Here is a 14,780-nt window from a genome sequence, read left to right as displayed (position 1 = left end):
GTTGGTTGTGTTTCATCTAATCTTTCATAGCTTTATATTTATATGATCTTGAAATCCTGATCCTGCAGTTTTACAGTTGCATATTAAGTGTCTAATATGGAAAGATCACTCCTCCGCAGTAGTCTCATTCATCATCACAGGAAAAATGATCATAAAAAGCAGTTACTACCTCTGTTGTAAAATAAGGCCAGATAACACTGGATCCATCATAGACAATAGATGATGCTCAGACATCAATCCCAAGGGATCTGCAGCATAGAGCAGAGGTGTTCATGCTCGACCTCCCTACCATTCTTTGCCTATGTACAGCGCTCGGCTATTTCTATCAGACCCACGAATGGAACGTACGCACCGCTACTTCATTGAAGACAGGGCTCTAGATTCTGAGCTACCCTCTACACAAAGGGCGAAGGGTTTATGTATACCCCACCGAAAAATAGTAATTCCTGTGTGATTTGTGTACATTTTCAGACATTCCTGGGAGAAGGACAACAGTTTTGGCTGTTGGAATATCGGCAAGTATGCAATAGATGTAAATTTTACAAGAAGTTGTAAAACAAATTAAATATCTGAGTAAAAGTGCATGTGAGTAGTATGTGTAGATAAGTTTATATATTGAGTTAACCCCTTACTGACCGAGCCAATTTTGACCTTAATGGCCAGCCCCCAGAGGAAGCCCACACGAAACGGGCGTCGGGGCTGCACCGGACCATACATCACACAGGCAACATTATGGGTAAGCTGGCCGGCACTTGTATATTTCTCTACATATGATTGTGCCTGTGTTTTTATGTTACTTTCTACATGCCTCCATACTGCAAGAAGCTGGTACCCCCTGCTGGCAGCATGTTTGGTATCAGAACCCAGGACTGAACTAATTATTTCCTAGTGGTATCTTTGGAAAATTATACTGCTTATTATAGGCACTAATAGCACTTTACATCTCTGTGATTTAGGATACCATTGTTATCTGCTTAGGCATAGTGCTCCCTAACCCTGTTTACATTGTTGATATTACTTTTGTCATTTTCTATGCTTTTGTACTCAAAGAAAATGTATCTGCTTTACATATTGTGGACTCGAACTCCATGTTTCCTGTAGGATTTATGTTATTTGGAGTGTCCTTTTCTATTACTTTCTGGTCTTTTACGATGTTATAGGACCAGTTTTGTTAATAAGTTATTATGTTTCAGTGGATCTTTTTACTAAGTATGCAATAGATGTAGATTTTACGAGAAGTTGTAAAACAAATTAAATATCTGAGTAAAAGGGCACATGTATAGATAACTTTATATGCTGAGTTAACCCCTTACTGACTGAGCCAATTTTGACCTTAACGGATACCACTAATTCTGGGACTGTTTTCTCATGACATATTGTACTTTATAATACTTGTAACGTTTGTTTGATATGACTTGCTTTCATTTGTGAAAATTTCAAAAATGTTAACAATTTTCAAACTTTTAATTTCTTATGCCCTTAAATCAGACAGTTATGACAAAATAGTTAATATATAATATTTCCCACATATCTACTTTACATCTGCAACTTTTTTTTATAGGGAAATTAAAAGTTGATCAGCAATTTCTAATTTTACCAACAAAATTTACAAAACCATTATTTAAGAGACCATATCACATTTAAAGTGACTTTTGGGAGCCTATATGACAGAAAATACCCAAAAGTGACACCATTCTGAAAACTGCTTCCTTCAAAGTACTCAAAATCACACTCTTGAAGTTTATTAACCCTTCCAATGGTTCACAGGCACTAAAAGCAATGTGGAAGGAAAAAATGAAGGGAAGTAGCACTGTTTGACTTTTTGAACACAAAAATGGCTGGAATCAAAAGGGATGCAATGTTGCATTTGGAGAGCCCCTGATGTGCCTAAACAGTGGAAACCCCCACAAGTGACATTTTGGAAACTAGCCCATTTATGGAATGTATTTAGATGTGCGGTGAGCACCTTGAACCCCCACGTGCAAAAGTTTATAAAGTAGAACTGTGAAAATAAAAAAATACATTTTACCCACAAAAATGTACTTTTTGACCCAATTTTTTAATTTAACAAGGGTAACAGTAGACAATGGACCCCAAAATTGTTGTGCACTCTCTCCTGAGTATGCCAATATCTCATATGTGGAGGAAAACTACTGTTTAGGTGCACATCTGGGCTCAGAAAGGGAGGAGTGACATTTTGGAATACAGACTTTGATGGAATGGTCTGTGGGAGTCATGTCGCATTGGGAGAGACACTGATGTGCCTAAACAGTGAAAACAAAACACAAGTTACACTATTTTGGAAACTACATCCCTCTAAGATTTTTTCCAGGGGTATAGTGAGAATTTTGAACCTACAGGTACTTGACAGAATTGTATAACATTAGATCATCATATTGAAAATTTTCATTTTTTCCAGAAAATGTTTTTGCCCTAAATTTGTAATATTCACAATGAATAATAGGAGAAAACTGACCCCATAATTTGTTGTGCAATTAGTCCCGAACGCGACTATACCCCATATGTGATGAAAAACTTCTGTTTGGGTACATGGTAGGGCTAGGAAAAGAAAGAGCGTAATTTGCCTGGGATAAGTTGTGAATGCCATGTCACATTTGAAGAGCCCCTAACATATTAAAACAGGAGAAACCCCCCACCAGTGACCCCATTTTGGAAATTAGACCCCTCAAGGAATTCATCTATGGGTGTAGTGAATATTTTGGACTCATAGCAGCTTGGATTGTCTGTCTCTCATCTCTTCCTCCAGAATCTGGTACCTTGATTTTTCAAGGTCTAGTGTGAAGCATCTACAATCAGTGATGGTTTGGGGAGCCATGTCATCTGCTGGTGTAGGTCCACTGTGTTCTATCAAGTCCAAAGTCAGCGCAGCGGTCTACCAGGAAATTTTAGAGCACTTCATGATTCCCTCTGCCGACAAGCTTTTAGAAGATGGAAATGTAATTCTCCTGCAGGACTTGGCACCTGTCCACTGTAATGACACACGGTGTGTGTTGTGACAGACACACAGATTGTGTCCAGGGAGTGAACGCTAGGGGGAGTGAATGGGGAGACAGCAGTAACTAATAGAAGTGTATAGCTGCTGCAGAGAGCGAGCTGCACTAACAGGACCTGAGACACGTGATCACAGGGGGAGTGGCTGGAGAAGGAGCTAAGCTCCGTGCAAGGGAGAGAGTGGACAGACAAGCTGGGTACAATAGCCAGAGGGCAACGCAGTATCCAAGGGCACAGACTAAAGAATGGTCAAATACAAGCAGAAGTCAGAAAAGCCAGACAGGAACGCAGTAACCAAGGGCACAGACAAGGAGAGCAGTCAGAGAGCAAGCCAGAGATCAGAACCAGAGAAATAGCAGAGGTACAGAATCAGCGCAGACACAAAATGAGGGACAAGCCGGATCATACACCAGACAAGCACACGGGAACAAACGGTATACAGAGGTATAGCAAGGTCAGCTGCTCAGCCGAGGACAGAACTATCACTGACAAACCCCCCACAGGAAAGCGAGTTAATATAGCCCTCCCCAAACCAAAAGGAGGCTAGCAAAGTTAACTCTGTACAACCCAGGATGGGGAAAGTTATTCCCGTTCAGAGCGATGACAGTACCCCCCTCTCAATGGGGGGCTACCGGTACCCCAGGTTTCTAAGGATGTCGGATATGAAATGCTTGGACCAACCGATCAGCATGAACAGAATGAGCCGACACCCATGACCGATCCTCCAAATCATACCCCTTCCAGTGAACAAGATACTGCAAAGTACCTCGCAGTGGCAATGTGAGCCGAGCCTTATTCCAATTTTTTGGAAGTAGAATAAACAAATAGACAGCAGTACAAGAATAGTTCTTATTTTTATTTTTGAGCGGTTCACCATGCGGTATAAGTGATAAGGCGGATTTATTCTTCAGGTCGGTATGATTACAGGGATACCAGATTTATATTGCTTATTTTAGTGCTTTGCTCTTTTTACAGACTAAAAACAACATTTTACAAAAATGAATATGTTTTTGCATCGTCAAATTCTGAGAGCTGTAACTTTTTTATTGTATTGCCAAATGAGCCATATTAGGGTTTGGTTTTTGGATGGTTTGGCATTTTCAGCTATATCATTTTTTTAGATATGACTTTTTGATCGCTTTTCATTCACGTTTTTGTGAGTTAGTATGATGAAAAAGCGACATTTTGGCATTTTTTTAAAATATTTTTTACGGTGTTCCCTAAATGGAATAAATAATGTGCCATTTTTATAGAGTGGGTTGTTCCAGACATGGCAATACCAATTATGTGAACTTTTTTGTTTATTTTTGTTTTATGACAAATGTTTCTTTTTTACATGATTTATTTTTACTTTTTTATACTTTTTTACTTAGTCCCACTGTGGGACATGTATCATTTTTATTCTGAACACTCATCTCATTCAATGTACAGCAGTGTATGAGACTGTCAGTGTCTCACTATCTGTGCCTGTGAGACTTAGTTTATTGCTGGATCTCACAGACCACCGTACCCTGGGGTCATCACATAACCTCAGGGTACCATGATAACCATCGGGACCCACGATTCTCATTGCAGTGGTCCAATGGTTACTAAGGGGGGTGTTGTGATTGGCAGTGATATTTAAGGGGTTAATCAGGCCCGACTGGTACCAAAACCGGCCGGGTCCGATACTGCAGGGTGTCAGGTGTGATATACAGCTGACATCTGCAGGAATTGTCACTGCTGGGCAGCACTATACTCTTATTCCCCACTGCCATTTTAAGGAATGAGGGAACAAGTACCTTTAACTTAACCGCCAGAGCTTTTTTTGGTTTTGCGTTTTCATCTCCCCTCCTTCCCAGAGCCATAACTTTTTTATTTTTCTATAAATATGGTCATGTGAGGGCTTATTTTTTGCAGGACGAGTTCTAGATTTGAAAGACAAAATTGGTTTTACCATGTCATGTATTAGAAAATTGGAAAAAAATTCCAAGCGCCTTGAAATTGCAAAAAAAGTGCAATAGGTTCACTAAATGTTAAAACTGACCAGCCATTATGATTCTCCAGGTCATTACGAGTTTATAGACACCAAACATGTCTAGGTTCTTTTTATCTAAGTGGTAAAACAAATTCCAAACTTTGATAAAAAAAAAATAAAATTACCAAAAAACGTAATTCTGACGTTTTGAATTTTTTTCTTACTACACCGTTTAGCGATCAGGTTAATTCTTTTTTTTATTGATCGGGTGATTCTGAACGCGGCGATACCAAAAATGTGTAGGTTTTTTTTTTATTGTTTTATTTTGAATGGGGCGAAAGGGGTTGATTTGATCTTTTATATTTGTTTTATTTTTTTCATATTTTTAAAAACATTTTTTTTTACTTTTGCCATGCTTCAATAGCCTCCATTGGAGGCTAGAAGCTGGCATAGCCTGATCTGCTCTGCTACATAGGGGCGATGCTCAGATCGCCTCTATGTAGCTGAATTACAGCATTGCTATGAGCGCCGACCACAGGGTGGCACTCACAGTAATCTGGCATCCACAACCATAGAAATCTGCAGGAGACCTCTGGTTTTATGCCGACGCGCCGCTCACCCCTGATCACCCCTGATCACATGACAGGGGTCAGCGGTGCACGTATTTCCGGCCGGATGGCCGGAAACGCTTGTTGAATGCCACTGTCAGAGTTTGACATTAAACTAGTTAATAGGCACCGGCGGATCGCGATTCCACCCGCAACTATTGGGGGCACATGTCAGCTGATCAAAACAGCTGACATTTTGCGGCTTTGATGCGGGCTCACCGCCGGAGCCTGCATCAAAGTGGGGGTACTGCCATCGGACGTACTATTCCGTCCAAAGGCAGAAAGGGGTTAACGACTGCCATTTTAATGCGTATTGGCGGTAGTTAAGGGGTTAAACATAGTTTTATTATTTATTTTTCTTTAATTAGTTCATTTTTTGTGTGTTCCTATCCATTTTACTGTATACATTATTTAACTGAGACATACAGGTCTATCGGTGGATGATGGAAACATATGTGTGAGTTATACAGTAATGTATTTATTATCTCCATATTAAGATTTTGTTTGCTGTTGCCATCAGGGCGGCGCTAATATTGAAATTCAGTTCTAGCATTTTTAAAGAGAACTTGTCACTCCATTCATGCTGCTCAAACCAGACAGCATTAATAGGAGTCTGTATACACGATTGCAGACAGGTATGTCTATCTCTGCCCTGAAATACTCTGGAGTTTCAGAGCAAACAGTTTGAAGAGCCAGCCAGGGGCTATAGAGAGAGATCTGACTAGTCCAGCCTGTTCTCTAGCTCCTACCATTATATTATAGATTGGACTGTGGAGCTTTCCATTCCTGTCCTGCAGCCGTGACACGCGTGTCTGAGCATCACTCGTGCACACGCAGCATGTGACACGTTTCCTGGAGCTGAGCCCTGTGCCGGGGACGGAGGCTGCCGAGCAGTGAGAGGACCAGAGCCCCGGTATTGCCATGCCGAGCAGATAGCCTTAGACTCTGCTTCCTGATGTCGCCTCCCACCCGGAGGTGGATCTGCTCCCGGCTCCGCGGACAGAGCACCCTGCTGCCCTCCATGCTGATGTTCGGGGTGATTGTGGCCTCCAGCGGGCCGCTGCTGATAATAGAGCACGGCATCCTGGCCGAGGTGAAGAGCCCTCCTTCCCGTGGAGATGTGGCTTCCTGGACACACAGTCGGGAGCCGGAGGAGCAGCAGATCCTGTGAAAGATCCAGAACTGATGCTGTGGCGGGCATGCGGGCAGCAGGGCATGGCGTGCAGTGTGTGGGCGCTGCCCCTGGGCCCACGGCGGATGCTGCTCCGACACATAATCGTCAACGACAAGTACAAGCTGCTGTACTGCTACGTGCCCAAGCTCGCGTGCTCCAACTGACAGTGGGTGCTGAAGGTGCTGGACGGCCGCCTGGACAGTGTGGATGCCCGCCTCAAGATGGATCACCGCAGACACCTGGTCTTCCTGACCGAACTGTCTGCCGAGCAGATTCGCCACCACCTGCAACAGAACTTCAAGTTCCTGTTCGTGCGGGAGCCCCTGGAGCGGCTGCTGTCCGCCTACAGGAACAAGTTTGTGGAGATCAAGGAGTACCAGCAGTGGTACGGCCTGGAGATCGTGCCCCGGTACCGCCAGCAGCCGCCTACCGCTGCAGAGCGTCACTTTCTCCGAAGTCTTTATAGACTGCGCAAGCATGACGCACCTGCGCACTCTGGACCCCACAGAGTCACGCATCCGGGGATGAGGATTATGGCCCAGGAGATCGTGGTATGTGTAATCATTGAAAGCATACCGTGATCTCCGGCACAACAACTTACCTATCCGGTATTGCCGCGGGGTCTCTTCGGGCCAGAGGCCGGGACATGAATCCTCCTTCACAAATGGCGCATGCGTATAGCGCTCTTCAGGCACTATTTTTTAAGCAACGGATCCTGGGATGGTATTGTGGCCCAGGAGGGTTGTGGCGCCGGAATTGGTGGTTGCGCAGTCCGCGCTTTCCGGCGCCATTTTTTTTCTGAATTTGTATATAAAATATGTCAGCGGACCAATACAGCCACTTTCTACTGACTATATATAGAAAATATGTCAGCGCAGCAAGCCGGTGACTTTTTACTGCACATTACAGAATGGGGGCGCAGGATGGAAGCAGCACATGACAGAATGGGGGAGCAGGATGGGAGCAGCACATGACAGGATGGGGGTGCAGGATGGAAGCAGCACATGACAAGATGGGGTGCAGGATGGCAGCAGCACATGGCAGGATGTGAGCACCACATGACAGGATGGGGACGCAGGTTGAGAGCACCACCTGACAGGATGGGGGCGCAGAATTGGAGTAGCACATACCAGGATGGGGGCAGCACATACCAGAATGGGGGCACAGGATGGGAGCAGCACATGACAGCATGGGGGTGCAGGATGGGAGCACCACATGACAGCATGGGGGTGCAGGATGGGAGCACATGACAGGATTGGGGCGCAGGATGGGAGCACATGACAGGATGAGGGCACATGAAGAGAGTAGCACATGACAAGATGGAGGCGCACAAAACAGGATGAGGGCGCAGGATGGGGGCGGCACATGACAGGAAGGGGGCGCAGGATGGGGTCTGCACATGACAGGAAGGGGGCGCAAGATACTAGCAGCACATGACAAGATTAGGGTGCAGGATGGAAGCAGCACATACCAGGATGGAGTCCATATACCAATATAAATGCTCGCCACCCGGGTGTAGAACGGGTTCAATAGCTAGTGTATGTATAATGAACTATGTTCGTAGACAATGATTTCTGGAAGTATTCCCCAGCCCATGCAGTGATTTTCAACATCAGTTTATATAATAGAATATAATAAGGAAAAAAGAGGGGACAGACATACACAGACATTTCCTGCTCCTTTCTAGTAAGTATTTTTTTCACCCCAGTACTGGATTCACAGGTACACTGCTTAGCACTGCTGTGTCATGTCCTCCATGCTGCTTCATCTGATTATGTGCTACATAGACAGAGAAGAGCAGGAATCTCTCAATTCTCTGTGTGTTGTGTAGAAGACATCATAGCTACTAGCTATTAGCTCGGAGACAACAACAGAGTCTTCAGAGGGGGAGACTGGTGAAAAATGCACTATGCAACTTATTTAAGGTCCAGAAATAGAGTTATTATTTGTGTACATACAGGTTATTAAAACAGTCACCTGAAATGACAGGCATGTTAAATAAACTAAAATTGTTTTATTGACACACTTAAAGGGCAAGGGAAAATGTTTTTAGGCTTATAAAACTAGAGGCATCATTAAATGAACTTCTGATCGCCAAGGAAAGATTTAAACCTTTTCCCACCTGAGACATATCCATGCATCCCTGTGACCTGGGCCTTATTGACCCATGACTTATGGATACCTTCCGATGATTTTGCACAAGTTGGGCGCGCACGTTCGCCTCCAGGTGTCAGTTGATTCTGACAGCTGACATCAGACACTCAGTGCCAGGAGAGGTACCGCACAGCTCCTGGCACTTTAACCCCCTAAATGCTGCGATCAAGTTCAGGAGCAGGCAAAGGGAAGACATCATCGCTGGGTCCCGATTGTTGCCAGTGACCCAATGTCGTCATGACAACATCCAGGTCACCAGAGCTAGCAAAGTTGCTAGATCATGCTCAGAGCATGATCAGCAACTTTGTCAGTGCAGCATTGACAGTTTTCATAGCACAGGGATGCTCCTGCATCCCTATCCTGTACAAAAAATCAGCCTGCAAAAAATGAAAGTCCCATAGTGGGACAAAGTAAAAATGTTAAAGAAAGTTAAAAAAAAAAAAATAATTAAATATTTAAAAAAAAACAAAAATAATAATAAAAAACTAAATATATTGTACCCTTAAATAAACATTTTTATTAAAGAAATATATATAAACAATAAAAGCATTTGGTATCGCCCCGTCCAGAACGACCCAACCTATGAAACTGTCCTACTAGTTAACCCCTTTAATCCATAGTTAACTAGTTAGCCCCTTAGTGAACAGCATAAAAAAATTATAAAAACAGCGAGTTAGATGCCAGGTGAGAGGAAAGTTCAGCGTGGACGTGCTGCTCAAGGAGTTTGGAAGCAAATGGGAGCAAAGATATGGGGCGATAGCTGGACATAGGGTTCGGGTCAAGGGAAGGCTTTTTGAGGAGAGGTGTGGCATGTTTGAAAGCAGAGGGGAAGTTATTGATAGGTTGAAGAGATGGGTTAGGGATGAGATAAGTGTAGTGGTGAGGTTGGGGAGTAGGTGGGATGGGATGGGGTCTAGTGCACAAGTGGTGAGGTGTGATTTGGAGAGAAGATGAGCAAGCTGTCCTTCAGTGATTTTGGAGAGGGAAGTTATGGGGTTAGGGCATTGGTCTGGCATACAAAGGGGGTGTGGTGGTCGGATAACAAAGACTTGCCTTGTTTGGTCTATCTTATTTTTGAAGTGCGTGGCAAAGTCCTCAGCAGAGATTAAGGAAGTTGGAAGGGGCACTGGTGGGCGGAGGAGGGAGTTAAAAGTTTTGAACAACTGTTTGTGGTTGTGGGATAAGGAAGTTACAAGGGATATTAAGTAGGCCTGTTTATCAGAGGTGAGAGCTGATTTGAATGCGAGTGTTGCTTGTTTGAGTGCAGTGAAATGGCTCTGTGGGCTGAAATATGGAAAAATTATAGCTCTCAAAAAAATGGTGATACACTAGTTTTTGTAATAAAAAGTGTCTTTTAGTGCGTGACAGCAGCCAAACATAAAATACCCAATATAAATTTGATATCACTGTAATCGCACCGACACCGAAGAATAAAGTCACCTAATCACTTATACCACACAAGGAATGGCATAAAAAATAAATGAAACCAATTCTCCACCTGCTGTTTTGTTTATGCTACCTTCCAAAGATCGCAGTAAGGTTCAGCGCACAATAATCATGTGCTCTGCGCTGAGCACTTACACCAAGGTTTCTCTGAAATGCATGATTCAGATGGAACCCCCTGCAGAAGATTCCCTATAATGTGGCACCTGTGATCCGGCGGTGTCTGTCTTTTTAGGATTGCATTAAAGTACTGTCGCCCACAGTTTTGTGCACTTGTGAAAAGAAGGACAATGCTGAACAGAGGCCAGATGGAGTCCAGAGTAACTCTGCTGCCTCATTATAGTGAATAGATCCCTAAAGGGTTTCATCTGAAGCACATCACTTGGAGATTTAGATGGAAATCCCAAAGTAAGTGCTCAGCCCGAACGTTATTTAAAATGTTCCCAATAAAAGCTTCAACTCAATTGACAAAAAAAGCAGTACCCCACTCACTCAGGTCTGTCATCTGTTAATGGAAATATAGGGGCTTCCACGTTACTGCTAGTACAATAACTCTGCAAAAACAAAATGGCTCCTTATCCCTCAAAAGAAATTCTGCGCTCCCAAATCCAAATGCCCCCCTCTCCTCTGAGCCCCACAGTGTACCTAAACCATATATAGCATCCACATGTTTGGCATTTCTGAAGTGATGAGCGTTCACCTAACTTACGGGTGCATGTCTCCAGAGGCATGAGCTGGGCATAACGTACAGGTGACTGCAACTGGTCACTACAGCCTATTGGTCACTTCAACGTATTGATCACTACAATGGCAGTTTGGAATTTTCACTTGGTAACATTCATTGCTGCTTCTTTTCTGAAAACACCCATGGAGTCAAAATCGTCACTACACCTGTAGATAAATTCCCAAACGGGATTAATTTCCAAAATGGGGTCACTTGAGTGGGGATCTTGCTCTTCTAGCAATTAAGGGCTCTGTATACGGAGTCCGCAAACTATTCTTGGAAAATCTACAGAGGCAAATAGCTCTCCGTCCCTCCCAAGTCTCTCCATATGGCTATGCAGTACTATAGAGCCATATATGGGGTATTGCCATGTCCAGTAGAAATTGTGGGACAAATTTGGTGCAATTTTAACTCACTTCTTGTGTGAAAATGTAAAATCTGGGGCTAAAACAAAATTTTGGTGGTAAAAATTTAGTTATTTTTTCTTAACTGCCCAATGGTATAAAATTTGTGACATACCCTTGGTGTTAATATGATCACTGCACCCCTAGATGAATTCGATGAGGAGTTCTGCTGTTCTAGCAACTCGGGGACTCTTCATGGCAACCGCAAACCATAACAGTAAAATCTGCATTGTAGTATGGCGCTCCTTCCTTTCTGAGCTTTGCACTGTGCCTGAAAAATATTTGCCAATTACATGTAGGGTATTGACACACTCAGAATCTCAGGAAAGGTTGGCCTATAAGGATTTCAAATCATCAACCATTCACGCACTCAACAATACTGAGTGTGAAAGGAAGGATTGTCAGTGCAAGCGGGCCGCTGGACATGTAGATATATGTAGTGTAAGTGTCAGAGAGATAAATGAACGAGTGAACTGACTAGCATCAATAATAAAAAGCTTGGATGATTTACAATGGGCTGATGGTACCCCACTAAGCTGTTCCCTGCCAATGAAATCCTGCCTGTCAGCGGAGGTTGGCACCTTACTTGACAGCGGATATGGTGCCTCCCTTCCACGATGGCTGACCCTGGGAATCCCAAGGATAAATGTACTTACATTCCCCAGGTAAAGTAAATCCAAATTGGGAACAATCAAATAACAGTAAAAAAGAAGTAAATTATGTGATGATGAAAAACATATCAATATATTACATGGTACAAATCAGACCAACAGCAAAAGGGGGTACTTATGATTAGTAGCTTGTAACCTCTACGCGTTTCACCGAGTATGGATCATCAGGAGGTAAGTTGAGTTAATGTAGTGCACTCAGGAAAAAATGGACCTTAGTTTGTTGTAAAACAAATGTCCTATTAGCCTTTAGAAAAAATTAAAAACTTGGAGCTAAAACAACATTTTAGAGGTAAAAATTTAATTTATTCTTTCTTCACCTCTCAATGGTATAAAATTCTCTGAGGCACATGTGGCGTCAATATGATCACTGCACTCCTAAGTGAATTCATTGGGGGGTGCAGTTTGTAAAATGAGTTCACATATGGGGGGTTTCTGTTGTTCTGGCACCTCAGGGGCTCGGCCAATGTGACATGGCACTCTCAAATCATTCCAGCAAAATCTGTAGTCCAATATGGTGCATTTTCCCTTCTGAGCTTTGTACTGTGCCTCAAAAGTAGTATTCCCCCACATATGGGGTATCGGCGTACTCAGGAGAAATTGCACAACAAATTGTATGATGCAATTTCTCCTGTTACCCTTGTAAAAATGAAAAAAATTGGGTTAAAATAACATTTTTGTAGGAAATTATTTTTTATTTTTTTATTTTTACGGTTCAATACTAAAAACTTCTGTGAAGTACCTGGGGGTTCAATGTGCTCACCATACATCTAAATACATTCCTTGAGTGGTCTAGTTTAAAAAATGGGGTCACTTGTGGGGGTTTCCATTGTTTAGAAACATCAGGATCTCTTCAAATGTGACATGGTGTTCGCTAATGATTCCAGCAAATTTTACATTCAAAAAGCCAAATGACACTCCTTCCCTTCTGAGCTCTGCCGTGCGCCCAAATAGTAGTTCTCTCCCTCATATGAGGTATCCTTGTACAAATTGTATGGTGCAATTTCTCTTGCTACGCTTATGAAAATGCAAAATTTGAGGCTAATACACATTTTTGTAGGAAAAATTTGATTTTTTTTTTAATTTTCACAGCTTAACATTATAAACTTCTGTGAAGCACCTGAGGGCTCAATATGCTCACCACACATCTAGATCAGTTCCCTGAGGAGTCTAGTAAATGGTGTCACTTTTTGGGGATTTTCAGTATTTAGGCACATCTGGTGCTCCCCAAACGTGACATGGCATCCGCTAATTGGTCCAGCAAATTTTCCATTCAAAAAGTCAAATGACACTCCTTCCCTTTCGAGCTCTGCTGTGTATGTAATTTTTAGAATGGTGTCACTTTTGGGTGTTTTCTATTATATAGACCCCTCAAAATCATATAAAATGTGAGGTAGTCTCTAAAATAAATGGTTTTGTAAATTTTGGTGGAAAAAGAAGAAATTGCTGGTCAACATTTAACCCTTATAAATTCCTAACAAAATAAATTGTTTCAAAACTTGTGCTGATGTAAAGTAAACATGTGGGAAATGTTATTTGTTAACTATTTTGTGTGACACATCTCTCTGATTTAAGGGTATAAGAAATCAAAGGTTGAAAATTGCCAAGGTTATATCGAAGAAATGTTACCACTTTAATAAAGTACAATATGTCACAAAAACAGTCTCAGAATCAGTGGGTTCCGATGAAGCGTTCCAGAGTTATGACCTCATAAAGTGACACTGGTCAGAAGTGTAAAAATTGACCTGGTCATGAAGGTGCAAATGGCCTTGGGGAGTAAATAGGTTAAGCAGGCCTTGTAAATGTATTTACCTTCTTAATTCATTTTGCTTAATATAACACAAAATCAGAGAGCAACAATATTTTACATTTACATTTGTGACTTAGCGATTGATCTCAGCTTTATAAATCAAATTACAAACAGACATACAGTATAACATACAGTACCTTTAATTAAACTTCCAATATAAAAGAACAGAAAATAAACTGGATGTGGATATCAGCAAACTAAAACCACCGCACAATAACTCCTTGCTCAGTCAACACTCCTCCAATCATTTGTGATACCCATATCAATATATCAATATATCAATATATAAAAACTGGCTTGTGAGTGTAGAAGATGTTTTGCATTCAATGCTTTACTTCCTGGCACCAAAATCATATAAAAAAGTTTTTAACATCTACTTGAACCTACCCCTAATTTGGAAGGAAATATTTCCCTTCCCGACCTTTCACGCCACGTAGGCGTCATGAAAGTCGGTGCCAATCCGACCTGTGACGCCTATGTGGCGTCATGGAATGATCGCATCCCTGCAGATCGGGTGAAAGGGTTAACTCCAATTTCACCCAATCTGCAGGGACAGGGGGAGTGGTACTACAGCCCAGGGGGGGTGGCTTCACCCCCTCGTGGCTACGATCGCTCTGATTGGCTGTTGAAAGTGCAACAGCCAATCAGAGCAATTCGTAATATTTCACCTATAAAAAGTGGTGAAATATTACAATCCAGCCATGGCCGATGCTGCAATATCATCGGCCATGGCTGGAAACCCTGATGTGCCCCCCCCACAGCCACCGATCGCCTCCCCAGTCCTCCGATCTGTCCCGTAGTCCCCTCCGTCCGCCTGTCCGCTTCC

At 42.7% G+C, this 14,780-nt stretch overlaps 1 protein-coding gene and 1 pseudogene across 2 annotated transcripts in view; one reads left to right on the top strand and one right to left on the bottom strand.

Annotated features, from left to right (window-relative positions):
- The window catches only part of LOC143767958 (neurturin-like), a 428,017-nt gene that overhangs the window by 395,558 nt on the left and 17,679 nt on the right, over positions 1 to 14,780 (bottom strand). The gene's annotated exons all lie outside the window — the stretch shown is intronic.
- LOC143798974 (carbohydrate sulfotransferase 14-like) overlaps positions 6,533 to 14,780 on the top strand; it is a 45,650-nt pseudogene continuing 37,402 nt past the window's right edge.

Source organism: Ranitomeya variabilis, chromosome 1, assembly GCF_051348905.1.
Source record: "Ranitomeya variabilis isolate aRanVar5 chromosome 1, aRanVar5.hap1, whole genome shotgun sequence".
Classification (NCBI taxonomy): domain Eukaryota; kingdom Metazoa; phylum Chordata; class Amphibia; order Anura; family Dendrobatidae; genus Ranitomeya; species Ranitomeya variabilis.
This window is presented reverse-complemented; position numbering and strand designations above follow the sequence as displayed.